General features: G+C 45.4%; 1 pseudogene; it reads left to right on the top strand.

The window, feature by feature from the left end:
- The first annotated feature begins 13457 nt into the window (after positions 1-13457).
- Positions 13458-15457, top strand: LOC132219592 (protein SPT2 homolog; annotated as a pseudogene).
- Positions 15458-15790: the final 333 nt, after the last annotated feature.

Genomic DNA, 15790 nt, shown 5'->3' with positions numbered 1-15790 from the left:
AAGCAAACGTGTGGCTGATCATCAAGAGAAAACAGTAGAAACCGACACAAAAATGACAGAGTTGACGATAAACCACCACAGCATTTTAAAAGTCTATTCAGGTGTTTATAACAAACATAAAAATAAACAAAAATGAAAGAAATGGAAGAATATGTGTGTAGAAAAGATAAAATCCAAAACTTTATGCCTGTTGATGGGCTCAACAGTAAGTTGCGTGTTGTGGAAAGGAGACTTGTGGACTTGGAGACATGGAAATAGCAACTGTCTACACACAGCTCAGATGAGACGCAAGCAGGCTGCCCGCCTCCCCCAAAGCGATCTATGAGACAGCGCCTTCCCAAAGGCCGGAAGCATTTACCGCCCAAGCCAGGAGGAGCCGAGGGGAAGGGGCAGAAGGAGGCCATGTTCCCAGGGGGGCTGCCCTGCTGGTGCTCTCAGGCTGGAGGGAAAGGGAACTAAAAGTCCAGAGCGGCTTCCGGCTGGGCACCAGCGCCAGAGGCAGCCGCTGTGCCCACAGGCTGCACCCAGACCAGGCGGCACCGTCACAGGTGCCACCATCGCCACTGGCCACCCCGATGGCGACAGGCGCCCACTACTGGGCGGCACCGCAAGGGACCTCCCGCATCCGGAGGCGCTGGGACCAACCAGTGGAGCTGAGGAGCCCGCGGCGGCCCTGGCAGGCGGGCACCATGGGCACCAGCCTGTCTGGGGGCTGCTGCTCCTGTGCTCCCCCCACGCGCCCAATCCACTCAGGGCATAGACAGCCCTGTTATTAGAAGGCTTTTATTTCATTGAGACCAAAGCATCGTTCCTTATAATTATGGCCTTTGGTTCATGATTTGCCTTAACACACACACACACACACACACACACACACACACACACACACCACGCACACGCACACGCACACGCACACGCATACCACACACATGCACATAGTGCCCCTCAGCCAGGGAATGGCTGGCTGCCATTCGGACCCCAAGCAGCTCCCGACCCCGCCCTGCAAGCCGGTTTCTCTGTTTCCTATGACACCTGAGCTGGGAAAGCCTGGGGAGCGGCCCCTCCCCCCACCCCGCCCCCTGAGGCCGGAGGCTGGTGGGACTGGCGGCAGGTGCAGAGGGAGCATCACAGGGCGCGGGAGGACCCCACTGCCCCCTCTCACCGCCTGTCTCCCCAGTTTCTTCTCTGTCTGGATCCGAGAACAAGGCCCAAGGTTCTGGCCTGGCACTTGATTAACAATACAGGGTCCCAGCGCCCAGCATTAGCCCCCAGGGACCTGGAACCCGCCGCGCTTCTGTCCTGACAAAGGCCCCAGTGACTGCTCAGGGGAAGCCGCTCAGGGAGACCGGTGCGGGGAGGGGGGAGGGTGGCCTCAGCGCTGGCAAGGGCTCCGGGAACCCCCAACAGCACGGGGGTGGCCCTCAGGCCAGAGCAGAGTTCCTGAGCCGCCCCTGCTCCCGGGTCGCCCCGCTGAGTCCCGGCATCGGAAACCCGCGCCAGGCGGAAGGTGGACACTTAGACCGGCCGCCGCTCTGCGCTGGGGAAGGTCTCTAAGCTCCGGTGAGTGCCCTGCCTGTGACACTGCCGAGGAGCCCGCCTCCCTGTCCGGACGGTTCTGAGCCAGGTGGGGTGACGCACTGACCTGCAGGGGATGAAGGCTCTGGGCGCGAACACCAGGGAGCAACCTGTCCGGCTTCCATGTCACTCCGCGGCCTGCAGTGCGCTGTGCCCGTGTAAGAACGTGTTACAATCTCTTGTTTGTACATTTGAAGGCGCCTCGATGCTTTTTGAAATAGGGCGGGTGTGGAGTAAACTTAACATACACATTTTTTGTTGTTAATCGTCACCAGAGTATATTTTTTCCCCATTGCTTTTCAGAGAGTGGAAGAAGGGGGGGGGGGGGAGAGAGAGAGAGAGAGAGAGAGAGAGAGAGAGAGAGAGAGAGAGAGAGAAAGAGAAAGAAAGGGGCCACATGCTGACCTGACAAGCTCAGGAGAGGCCTGCATGGCAGTTTTGCAGACTCCGGAGACCTAAAGTAACCACAAAGGATGGTCTGAAATTAAACCTTAACTAAAAGCAGTTATGGTGGGCAGTTCCGTCCTAAGCCGATATCTTCACTGATAAGGTCAACCTGTACTGTAACTGAGCCTATCTGTCTTTTTGCATCTATGATAACATACCCTTGACATGTCTGGGTAACTTGTGATTTCCCTGTATCTGGAGCCCCTGGGGCAGGGCCAGGTGTGCTGGGCCCAGGACAGATGCAGCAGATTCTTTCATTTGTCATGTTAATTGTTCCTGCACCCACCTAAGTATGTGTCCATCATTTTACTTTTTATCCTATCACAGAGGTTTCCCCACTTCGCTTAATCCCACCTCCTTAAATCTGTCACCAATGAATTTCATGTATAAATACGGATGTAACCCTGCCATTCTCCGGAGCACTATCTCAATTCCTTGAGGTTCTGCTTCCCGGCATATGTCGACAGTTTGGCTCACATAAACTCACAAAAATTCTTTACAGGTTTCAATGGTTTTTTTACGTTATCGAGAGAGAGAGAGAGAGAGAGAAATATCGATGTGAGACAGAAACATGGACTGGTTGCCTCCCCCACTCACCCCTTATGGGGTCAGGGTGTGAACCCGCAACCCAGGTACATGCCCTTGACTGGGAATTGAACCTGTGACTCTTTGGTGCTCAGGCAGACACTCTAACCACTTAACCACATCAGCCAGGGCAACAGTTAGACAAACGTTTTAAAAAGCTATAACCTACTGTTCCCAAACCCTCTCACAATATTCTTGAGCTAATGGCCTACCCAAATCGTATAACAGCCTCATTACAAACACGATTTTCAGAAAGGCCTTTTCTTAGATACCACAAAACATCAGAAAAGGAGGATGGCAATATACAGATGGAGAATAATTCATTTCGCAGTAAAAGGAACTGGCCTCTTTGGAGAAAGAACTGGGTATGGAGCCCACAACCCTGGCATGTGCCCCGACTGGAAATCAAACCTGGGACCTCCTGGTTCATAGGTCAAAGCTCAATCACTGAGCCACACCAGCTGCCCCCTGCTTCCCACATTTTAATTGTAATGTTATAAAAGGACCAAGAGGTTTGCAAGTAAAATGATTTCTTTAAAATGACATAAAAATTCTTATAAGAAAGCTGTAGTGGCTACATTAATATAAGAAAAGTGAAGTGGTTATATGAATTAACATTAAAGAAATCTTAGAACAATGAAAATCATCAGTGTTAAGAAGGGCTATTCCATAATAATGAAAAGATCATTTCAACAAGAAGATACTCCTAGATATGTCTGATTAAATGATATAATTTCAAAATACTCAAAACTGAAAAAATTGAAAGAAGCAATAGACAATTCCAGAAAACCTTGAGATTTTAACACTCTTCTCTCAAGAGTGTTAGAATTTGATAGAACAAATTAGGGAATAAAACCAACAAGGATATAGAGTATTTGAACCTGAGAGTTATGGTTTGTTACTTGATTTAATTTCATTGTCATTTGTAGAAACCTCTATCCAACAGCAGTGGAGAGCATTTCCCACCCAAATGTATCGGGAATGTTCACCAAGAGAGACTACATTCTAGGCCACAAAAACGTCTCAATGGAAAAGAATTGAAATATATAGTGTACGTTCTTTCATACAAAATAATTAGTTTAGAATTCAGTCACAAAAATAGCTGGGAATAAAACTACAATCTTCTACATCAGGGTTGGGGAAGGTCTGGCCTGTGGGCCTTTATAAGGCCTGAGAAATCATTGGGTCTGGCCCTGCCACAGCATTAGGGGAGGTTAATTAAATGTGTGACCAAATATAACAGGCTAATTTTTAAGTTCATAACTTTGTATGTTAAAAATATCTAAATGGCCCTCAGTATAAAAGGGTCAAAGAAAAAAAATCACAAGGAAAATTAGACTGTATCTGAAACTGAATATAAACACAACCCATTAATGTTTGTGGAATGAAATTAAAGAACTAAGAAAAATTTCAAGTCACAAGTGGTTATATTAGACACAAAGAAAAGCATAAAGTCAGTAGCCCCAACTGCCACCTTAAGCTAGAAAAACAAGCAAACTGGGTCCAAGGTATATACATGAAAGAGTTGAATAAAGACATGAACACTTGTGAAAGAGTAAATAAACAAACACTACACAAATGTACTGAAACCGAATATTGTTTATCGGGAAAAAAATCAATAAATGTTATCCAACCCTAGACTAATCAAGAAGAAAAAGAGAAAACACAAGTTACCAATTTAGGTTTGAAGTAAGTGACATAAACAGTTTCCTAATACTAGACGCCACAACTTAGAAGAACTGTACAAATTCCCTGACATTCCCAAAGTGCAGAAACTGCCTGAAGAAGGAAGAGAAGGAAGCAGCATGGCTGGGACCTGAGGGGAGAGGGGAGCAGGGGAGGGGCGCAAGGGGAGGAGCTGAGGGGAGAGGGGAGCAGGGGAGAGGATAGCAGGGGGAGGAGCAGAGGGTGGTGGGGGGCTGGCTATGGGGTTGTGGTCAGGATGAGAGCTGGTGCCACAGTGAGGCCAGCTTTCTCTGCTCACTTTTGCCACTTGGAGTTTTGTTTCTCCGGGAGCCACAGCGCCCCTAGGCTCCTGTCTAGAGAGCAATGTGCCCTCCTGGCTCTCCTGTTCCTTCTTCTGTGCGAAGCTACTTTTGTGTTGCTCTCCCCAGCTTTACAAAAGCAATGATGATGTGTGTCAGCTACGGAGAAACCTGTGTAGAGCTGCCGGTCGGCTGGACTGTCCTCCTGTGCACATCAAAGGGTGAGGCGGGGATCCCAGCAACCAACCTATGTTTCTCCGTCACATGGATGTTTCTCTGTCTGTCTCCCCCTTTCTCTCTCTCTCTGATTAGTGATGACTAAGTGCAAACACACACACATATATAGCTTGGGGGGAAAAATGAAGAAATATAATGTGAGGAGGTAGAAAAATTCTCTTTCTTAGTTTTAAGTTTTTTAATGATTAAATAAAGTAGGAACAACTTTCTTTGCATTTAAAATGAGGTCAGGGTCTAAGACGCCTGGTGTTCTAGAAATCAGAAGTTTATATAAATGAAATTGTGTCCCTTGTAGGTGATCTGAGAAAGTCTCAACATGACAAATGTTACAGTTTCAAAGAGGGAAACTTTTGATGGCGAATTCTGGAAACTAAAAGATCAAGCTCATTGATTCTTAGTTACAGTGTAGAACGATCCTTAAAGAGTGAGCATTTGAAAAGAACAGCAACAATATCCAGGTGCCTGCAGTGTCTCCCAGGGGTCATGTTCTTGGCAGGGAGCACCTGAGTCTCCTCTCTGACCCACATGGCGCTTGTGCCTTCAGCCTGTGGTGCTGGCGTCCAGTGACTGTCCCGCAGCTCGGCCCGGCCAGGAAGCGAGCCCGAGACACTTCTCCTGCCTCAGGTGGCGCCATGTCGCTGAGGCCGGCCCATGTGCCTCAGCAGACACGTAGGGGCGTCTCCACAAACCACAAATTAATGAGGAAAGATGAGGCAGAAAGATGACCACCTACAGAGGACCAGCAGGGGGTGGCTGGTGTGGGAACCGGTGTGTGTGTTAGTGTAGTGTGTGCTGTGATATGGTGAGAGTTTGGGTGAGGAGGGGGGTTACTGAACATCGATTTATTCATGCTTTGCTTCATCTTATCGAGGAACTAAAGACATTGGGACTATTAGCAAACATGTGGAACATAAAAAATTATACTATGAGAGAGTTTATTTCTAGAAAGGAGTTTGTTCTTGCATCTACCAATCTAAAGATTTTCCCCTGAAGTTAGGGAGGGAATAAAACCTCTTAACTAAGTGCCAGGCGGGTAGTTAATCACTTTAACTACGAACAATCATGCTTAAGCTACATAATCTTTACTCCCTGGAATGGAGATAAGAAACGCCCTAACCTTTGGAATAGAGATTGATAGGATTGGAATCAACTGGTATAAATACAGATGTAACAAGACAGAACTTAGAAGACAGAACCAAGAGGCACAGAACCTAGAGAAGAACCTAGAGACAGAACATGGCAAAAGATCCTGGACAGAAACTGGCCTCAGAACCTAGAGACAGAACCTAGTGAGAGAACCTGGCAAAAGATCCTGGACTGAACCTGACTACAGAAATTGGCAAGAGAACCTGACTAGAACCTGGTGACTGAACCTGGCTGGAGAACCTAGCGAGGGAACATGGCTACAGAACCTGGCTGGAGAACCTGGAGAACCTAGCAAGAGAACATGGACACAGAAACTGGCTGGAGATCCTAACCAGAACTTCGCTGGAGATCCACACCAGAACTTCGCTGGAGATCCAGACCAGAACTTGGCTGGAGATCCTGGCTAGGCAGCTGATCAACTGAACGCTGTCTCCGTGTCATTCCTTCTTTGCCGACTCCATCCACACCTTTGGGGACCCCTGGACCTGCTGGGGTTGGACCCCAGCAAGTGTCACAGACAATTCACATTCCTCATGAAGGGATCAAAATTCTGCCACCTGATGCCAGTACTTGGAATCTTGATCTTAAGCTGTTTGTGGAGGAGCAGGAGTCAGAGAGAACCTGTGGCCCCGCCCCTTTTCCTGCCCAAGGAAATGCTCTTCTCTGCTGCCCCCTAGTGTGTATTAGGGATAGCATCGCCTAAAGCATCTGCTCATGTCCTTTTGCAAGGACTGGGGCCCCCAAGCTCGGAATGCCTTGTGTGCCCACGTTTTCTTTTTGATTCAGCCTCTCCTGCAGGCAGGGTCTCTGACTCTCTCATGTATGTGAGGGGCCTACCCATACGTGTGCCTTATAGGTGGTTATTTTCTGTTGCTAATCTGCGTCATATCTATTTGGTTATTAGGCCAGAAAAGAACCTTGAGTTTAGAGGAAAGTTTGTTTCTCCCCGACATAAGCCAGTAACCAGATATTTCATAGAGTGTAAACTTTGGAAGTACATCTACTCCACCCTGTCCTGAACTAAAATTTATCAAGTTATCTAAAGAAACATTTTGGGGGCTGGATGATTTTATCAATGAAATTTGGAACAACCTACTAATTTAGTTTCTGGATGTAAAGCTTTTATTTACCGTCCAAAGGTGGGAATAAAGAGGACACAGCCTTGCATTGTGCGTGTTGATTTTAAATTGTCAGGTAAGTGAAGAAAGAACCTGTAGTTCTCCCCCATTTCCTCCTAAGAGGGTTCCATGGTGAGACCTGGTTCCAGGAGGGAACGTCAGCCTACTTGCCTCAGCTTTAGGCCTTAAGGCTCCAAACAGGAGCCTGTTGACCACCCCCACCCGTACATGTCCTGTTGCTTTGGGGTTGTCTTAGAGACATAACCTGCCAAGTGTGCGGCGCTGTTCCTAACTATCACCCTGCTCCACCATTTCCCAAAGCGTTTTATATACCAAATACTACCTCATTGTTCTTCACATTCATTTGTATGCAAATTAACTGAACAGAATAGAAGGTTTAGTAAGTTACCGAAATCCATCAGTGAATTTTGTAAGATAAAGATGTCTGCTTAGATCAGTTGTGAAAATATGCCTTATAAGATGAATGGTGTTGGGACACGGGGCAAACAGCAAGTCACAGATACAGGGCGACCAGCAGGATTTTTCCTGATTCGAGAGGCAGGTGGACATTAGTGAGCCTTTCCCGTGGGACCACTTTTCATGAGTATGTCCTGCAGCTGAACACCAGCATCTGGAGTGCACTGCTTCCCTGTCAGTCTATTGAGCTCCGTGGTCCCATCTTACAGTCTCTCTGGAGGCAGAGCCCAGGCGCTGAGGCTCGGCCTGTCAGAAATGAATGTTCTAAGCCAGTGATGGCGAACCTTTTGAGCGTGGCGTGTCAGCATTTTGAAAAACCCTAACTTCACTCTGGCGCTGTGTCACATATAGAAATTTTTTGATATTTGCAACCATAGTAAAACAAAGACTTATATTTTTGATATTTATTTTATATATTTAAGTGCCATTTAACAAAGAAAAATCAACCAAAAAATGAGTTCGTGTGTCACCTCTGACACGCATGTCATAGGTTCGCCATCACTGGCCTAAGCTATAAAACAGGAGAATTTGGCCTGGCCGGTGTTGCTCAATGGTTCGAGGGTCAGCCCGCACGGGAAGGGTCACAGGTTTGATTCCCAGTCAAGGGCATGTACCTGAGTTGCAGGTTTGATCCCCCATGAGTACGGGAGGCAAACAATCGATGTGTCTCCCTCACATTGACTTTTCTCTCTTTTTCCTGCTCCTTTCTTCCCTTCCACTCTCTAAAGGATCAATGGAGAAAATATCCTCAGGTGAGGACTAACCAAAAAAAGGGGGGAGATTTTTCCAAGTTACAAAATGAAAACCCTGAGAAATCTGTTCTGTGTTCAAAAGAACATCAGCTTGTCTATTTTGGAACCAGGCTCAGATAGATTCCAGGGACCCCAAGCTTTAGGGGTTCCCTCTCTCAGAACTGCTGGGATTGCACATGAAGAGGCGAAGATTATGAATGGAGCCACTTTGGGCTAAAATATTAGGAAGAATTTTTATTCTCTTTAGACTAAGAGGCCAGGCTTGGTGAGCAAAGAAAAAACTTGGGTTGCCATCACAACAGTCTAGCTTATCATTTATAAACTAGAGGTCCAGTGCATAAAATTCATGCACTGTAGTGGGGGGTGGTGTCCCCTCAGCCCAGCCTGCTCTCTTTCACATTCTGGGAGCCCTTGGGGGATGTCCAACTGAGGGGCCTAAGCTGTCAGTTGGACCTCCTTATCACTACTGCAGAGGAGGGAGAGGCTCCCGCCACCACTGCTGCACTCACCAGTAGTGAGCCCAGCTTCTGGTTGAGTGGCACTCCCCCTGTGGGAGCACACTGACCACCAGGGGACAGCTCCTGCATTGAGCATCTGCCCTCTTGTGGTCAGTGCATGTCATAGCGACCGGTTGTTCTGCCATTTGGTCAATTTGCATATTAGCCTTTTATTATATAGGACTAGAGGCCTGGTGCACAAAAATTTGTGCACTTGTTGGGGGGGGGGTCCCTCAGCCCGGCCTGTGCCCATTTGCAGTCCAGGACCCCTTGGGGGATGTCCACCTGTCAACTTAGGCCCACTCCCCGGGGGATCAGGCCTAAGCTTGCAGTCAGACATCCTTCTGGCAGCCAGGGAGCCCACGGGGGATGTTCAACTAAAGGCTTAGGCCCCCAAGGGAGCTGTGATGAGGAATCTGGGGTGACAGAGGAGCCATGCTGTCCCACCCCGCCGCCCTGGGTCTGGCCACACACGGGATGCCCGGGCGGGCCGGCCGATCTCTGCTGCCCTGCCCAGCCGCCCCAGGTCGGGTCGCACATGGGACACCCACCATCCTGGGTCGCAGATAGCAGGCCCAGATGGCGGCGGGGCAGGCGGGATGGCGCTGACCCACCCTGCCTGTGTTATGCAAATTAGCCTCCATCTTTGTTGGTGGTTAATTTGCATATCATGCTGATTAGCCAATGGGAGGCATAGCAAAGGTACAGTCAATTACCATGTTTGTCTATTATTAGATAGGATTATCCCATGTTTTCCTTTAGAACATTTTTCCTAAAATGAAAATAGCTTTGTGTGTGCAGTTTACTTAAGCAATAAAATATAGAGTTAATTCAAAATTCTACCCCAAGAGGTAAAAAAATTGCTATCATTTTAAGTATATCTCTCTTCAGACATCTCTGCATGCACACATTTTCTTTCTTCTGTTTTCTCTCAATTTAATTTACTATTTTAGGTTCTTAATATGACTGCAAAACATGTAAATTTTCAACTTTTATTTCTAATATGTGCATATATGAGTGCACATTTTTTAATAAGTTTTGGTATGTGGTATCATCATTCAGTTTGAATTATTTTCTAACTTGAATTGTGATGTATTTTTGGGTTAGACATGTATTTCACAACTTTTAAATAGAAGGAGTTTGTAGGTAACTCTGTTCCTGATTTCTGGATTAACTACAATGACAACAAGAAACATATTGTATATAATTTCAATTCTTTGAAGTTAGTTGAAACCTGCTTCATAGTCCAGCAGGTTCACTTAAAAAATAATTGAAGTGCTCCTCTGCTGCCATCTCGTGTGCATCTTGGGAGTAGCACCTAAGTGCCGGTCAGCAGGACAAGGGGGTGGCTATAGTGCAGCATTTCTAAGTGCTGAATGAAATGCTATTTAGGAGTGTGTTTCAGAACTTTTAAAACTAAGAACTTTCCTATCATCAACAAACGACAAGTGCTGGCAAGGATGTGGAGAAAAAGGAACCCTTATGCACTGCTGGTGGGAATGCAGCCACTGTGGAAAACAGTATGGAGTTTCCTCAAAAACTTAAATATGGAACTCCCATTTGACCCAGTAACCTCACTTCTAGGGCTATATCCCAAGAAATCAGAAACACCAATCAGAAAAATATATGCACCCCTATGTTCATAGCAGCACAATTTACAATAGCTAAGATTTGGCAACAGCTAAGTGCCCATCAGCAGATGAGTGGATTAAAAAACTATGGTACACTTACATAATGGAATACCATGCAGCTGTAAAAAAGAAATCACTCTTACCATTCACAATAGCATGGAGGGACCTGAAGAGCATTATGCTGAGCGAAATAGGGCAGTCAGAGAAAGATAAATATCACATGATCTCACTCATTTGTGGAATCTAATGAACAAAATAAACTGATGAACAAAAATAAATCCAGAGACAGAGAAGCATCAAACAGACCATCAAACCTCAGAGGGAAGACAAGGGAGGGTGGGGGCAAGGGAGAGATCAACCAAAGGACTTGTATTCATGTGCAACTTGGGAATAACAGCTTCATGCCTTTAGCAGGAAAGGTTGTTGAGTACAGTGGGTTATCTGAATGTTGAATGCAGTTTGCTGCTCAGGTTGTTGAAGTGTTTTCCATCCTCACTGAAGTCTTTGTGTGAGGCTGTTGGTTCTGAAAGAGGTGTGCTCTGTCTCTGAGGGAGAGAGGTGTATTAAATTTATTATGATTATAAATGCATCTAGTTTCCCTTGTAGCTCTCTTGTATGTATTTGATTTCATGTTATGAAGTGCTTGTGAATTTGGATATTCCTGGTAAAATGAAATTATTGCTACAAAGTACTCTTTATTTACAGTAATGTTTGTTTTTTTTTGCCTTCAAGTCTCCTTCAAATAAAAATATACTTTTTATTTGGTTTATGTTTGCTTAATGTATTTTTTTTCCATTCTTTCACTTTTGATATCTTTGTACTCTTGGGTTTTCTGTAGCTTTCAGTTTTTATATTAGTTATGAGTAAAATGAGTTGACTATGGTTCAATATTTTCCCCCATTCAGTTGTTCCAATGTTCTTTATTATATAATGCATATTTTTCTACTGATCTAAGGAGATATTTTTATTTTACCAAATTTCCATATGTATTTGAGTCTATTACTGGACTTTGTTTTCTGTTCCATCAGTTTATCTATTTACAGAACATCGCCCATATTTTTAAATTATTGTAGCTTTAGAACACAATACATTATTCTATCTGGTTGGGGTAGCTTTTATTCATTCATTTATTTTTTTCAGAATTTTATTTAAAAATATTTTTATTAATTTCAGAGAGGAAGGGAGAGGGAGACAGAAAAACATCAATGATGAGAAAGAATCATCAATCAGCTGTCTCCTGCACGCTCCCTACTGGGGAGATCAAGCCTGCAACCAGGGCATGTGCCCTGACCAGGAATCGAACTGTAATCTTCTGATTTGTGGGTCAACCACTGAGCCATGCTGGCTAGGCCAGAATTTCCTTTTTCATTTTTCATTTTAACATGTGAACTTAAATGAGCTTGTGTTGGTCTTAAAAATCTTGCTGATATTTTTTTAAAAAAATCAATGTTTTATTGATGTTTTACAGAGAGGAAGGAGGAAGGGAGAGGGATAGAGAGTTAGCAACATCGATGACACAGAAACATCGATCAGCTGCCTCCTGCACACCCCCTACTGGTACATGCCCTTGACCGGAATCGAACCTGGGACCTTTCAGTCTGCAAGCCGACGCTCTATCCACTGAGCCAAACTGGTTAGGGCTCTTGCTGATATTTTAATCAAATCATAACATGTTTATAATCAACATTGGGAGATTGACATCATTATGATTTTTCTTCCCAAGAATATGATGTTACCGTCCAGTTGTTCAAGGTCTGTTATTGGGCAGCATTTTAAAGTTTTATTTCTAAAGATTGTGCACATTTTTGTTAAGATCATTCCTAGGCATCTCCTGTGTTTGGTTGCCATGGTACGTTTTCTTTGATTATATATTTCATGTACTGTTTTAAAGGGTATGTAAACGGTGTCTCAAAATTCACGCAAGAAGTAATTTTGATAGAAAACACAGGCTTATAATTAAAAATTGTAAATTTTTATTGATTCATAAAGGATACAGTATAGGGTTATGTATGGAATAGCACATCAGGTAAATGGCCTCCATGGCTTTGCTGGCACATACGCAAAGCCGTGGTCTTCATTGGTCTTCATTGTCCCTGCTCCTGGGCCATCATTGGTCCTTGGGAATGCTTATCAAATTGAAGGGATTGAAATCAAAGGGCAACAGATATTAGAATCTGATTCAAAAACCAAGTAAAATTAGGCTTTTATGTTTTTTTTTGTTGTTGTTAATGCTCACACAAAATTCAAATCTTGCGTGAATTTTGGGACACCCTTTATTTATATGCATGTTATCTCTCCATTCCTCTCTGAAATAAATAAAAAAAAGATATTAAATGAGTAAGATTATTGATTATTAGTAAAAAATCAATATGAGCTTTTGTTTCTTCACCACATAAGCAAGTATTCAGACATTTTGGGAGTATCTGTCCATCACCATTTTCTGAACTAAGATTTTAAAAAATATATGGTCATATTAATTTTCAGAGAGCAAGGAAGGGAAAGGGAGAGAGAGACTGAAACATCGATGAGATAGAGCTATCATTTCAATCGGCAGCCTCCTGCATGCCCCCTTCTGGGGATTGAGCCCACAACCCTGGCATGTGCCCTGACCAGGAATTGAACCAGCGACCTCTTGGTGCCTGAGAGAATACTCAATCCACTGAGCCACACCAGCCAGGCTGAACTAAGATTTAACAATTAAACTAAAGTAACTTATTCTCAACTGAATGATTATGTCAATGAATGTGGAACAATCTACTCATTTATCTATGGATGTAAAACTTGTATTTAAAGTTTCAAAGGTGGGAGCCCGGCGTTGGACCTGCAAACATATAAGCGGTTTCAGGAAGGGGGTGGGCAGACCACCTTGGACAGCGCCAAAAGTGGTGGTGCTGAGTAGAGGTAGGAAAGAAGCGGCCAGCCAGTTCATTTGGCTGCAGCTGGCCTCCGGGTAAGATGCATTTTCATCCCGCTCCAATAGGCGGCCCATCTATCCAGTTCGGTCAACATGGATTTCAGGGAAATTCTCATGATAGCTTCTAAAGGACAAGGAACCAACAGCACACGGAAAAGGTATAGTTTGGCAGTGGGTCCTGCCAAAAAGACCCAAAAGTTAAGGGTGTCCAATCAGCAGTGTGCAAGCTTTTCTCAAAAGAAAAGAGGAGGAGCTCAGAAGAAAAGCCATAGAGGAAAAGGACAAAAGAAGAACTACTCAAAAAGCGAATTGAGCTAAAACATGACAAGAAAGCAAGAGCTATGTCCAAGAGGACAAAGGACAATTTCCATGGTTTAATGGGATTCCTGTTGAGGAAAAGTCAAAGAAAAGACAGGTAATGGAAAGCCACACTAGTCAGGGAATAGACCAAGAGTATGAGATGGGAGAAGAGGAGAATTCTCAGAATACAATCAGGCAGCATCAGAGCAGGAGTAAGAAGAAGAGCAAGAACCTCCTCCCAAAGTTGGAAATAAACCACAGGTCCCCCTTAAAAGTGCCCCACCATCATGACTTCACTGACCTACTCAGGCTGGCTGAGAAAAAGCAGTACGAACCAGTGGAAATCAAGGGAGTGAATAAAACCAGAAAAGTGGCCTATGCCTGCGCAAGAACTTAGGGAGGGAAGGAAGACATATGAAAAAGGAACCGGAGGCAGATGCAGGACTGCCTCCGACCAAAAAGTTGCCCTCTCAGACAGAAGGTATGGGCACGAAACCTAGCAGAGTTTCTGGGGACAAGCATCCTTCCCCAAGGGCACTGCCCTTCCTCGCGCTGAGAAGAAATCCAGACCCAGCGCAGCTAATAAGAAACATTTAGGTTTGTTTTCATCCAAATCCATGCCAGGAGAGAGGCCCAAAGTAGGATCTAGCAACTGCTCCCAACCCTCGTTTCGGGAGGACCGTGACAGGCCTGTTTTCAATGGGGCTGGAAAGACCCACTCGAGCACCTATTCACCAAGTGTTCCAAAGGCTTCTGCTAACGGGACTCAGAAATCTGTTACTGAGCACAAAGCCATAAATCTCACCCCGTCCTAGCCATTCCAGACCTGGACCCGTGGTCACCCCACATAAGGCTAAGAGTCCAGGTGTCAGGCAGCCAGGCAGCTCCAGCCCAGCTCCTGGGCAGCCCAGCACAGAGAGTGTTTGGCCTACAGTTAGTTCTGGCTGCATGCCCAGGTGCCAGAATGGCAGCCCCAGCTCAGGACCTGAGTGATCATTCAGTGGGACCAAGAGGCCAGCCAGTGACTCAAATCCTCCTGGAAGGACAGGCAGTAGTACAGGGGGCTCTGGACGACCCATCAGTGGCTCAGGTGGTTCTGGGAAGTCAGAGGTCAGTTCTGGTGGCCCTGGGTGGCCTATGCACAGTCCGCATGACCGATGACCAGTGAGTGGCTCAATCACCCCCCTCTCCCCCCGTCCCCCGCCGGGAGGTCAGTCAGTGGCCCTGAGGGATCAGTAAGTGGCTTAGTTCCAGCTGGATAGCCTATCAGCAGTTCAGGCCCTAGAAGACCAGTGAGCAGCTTGGGACCTGGGTGAAGAGTTAGTAGCTCAGATCCTCCCCATAAGCCCAAATGCACTTTTGTCTCAGAAACAGTGTCTTCTAAGAATATCATTACCCAGCCCAGCAATGGATAGATGAATGGAATGAAGCCTTCCTTAGCTGGCTGCAGATCTGCCCAAGGTCCTGAAAAGTTCCCTTCCCTAGAGGTTACAAAAGACCATGAGAACGTGAAGACAAGGAACATGAGGACTATGACTCCGAAATGGAAGATTTTATCGAAGATGAAGGAGAATCTCGGGAAAAAATATCCAAGCACATTCTTTGTCTACGACCGAAAAAAATACAAAGATGAGAGTGATTATGTCTTATGTTACATAGAGAGTAGTTGGAGAGAACAGCAGAAGGAAGAAGCAAAGAGTTTAAGACCCGGTATGCAAGAGGACTTTGAGGGAATGAGACGAGAGGAAGAAGCAATGAAATGCAGAGAGGTCAAGGAGCTGGAAAGACGTTAGCTGCTGCTTTTATTTATTTTTGTGAAACTCTGGAGACACTCTACTGCAAAGAAGTCCTGCCTTCGGACTGAAGCAGCCTATTATCACTTTAGATTTATACTTGGGACCTCACGGACAAGGAATGGATACTATATATTTTGAGAATAAAGTATTTGAAAATACTTTTGGGGGTAAAAGCTGTAGTGCAGATGACATAATGCCCAGTGAGTGCTCTTAGGAACTTAACTGCTCACAGGTGCCGGCCTTGATCCTGATGAGTTATGCACTCTAACATGGGGCCCACTCAACAATCAGCCAATCTTCTTTTGTTCCTTTGCTATTTTATTTTTTTAA

This window comes from Myotis daubentonii, chromosome 17, assembly GCF_963259705.1.
Source record: "Myotis daubentonii chromosome 17, mMyoDau2.1, whole genome shotgun sequence".
Lineage (NCBI taxonomy): Eukaryota > Metazoa > Chordata > Mammalia > Chiroptera > Vespertilionidae > Myotis > Myotis daubentonii.
Note: the sequence above shows the minus strand (reverse complement) of the source record. Positions and strands in the feature narration are given on the sequence as shown.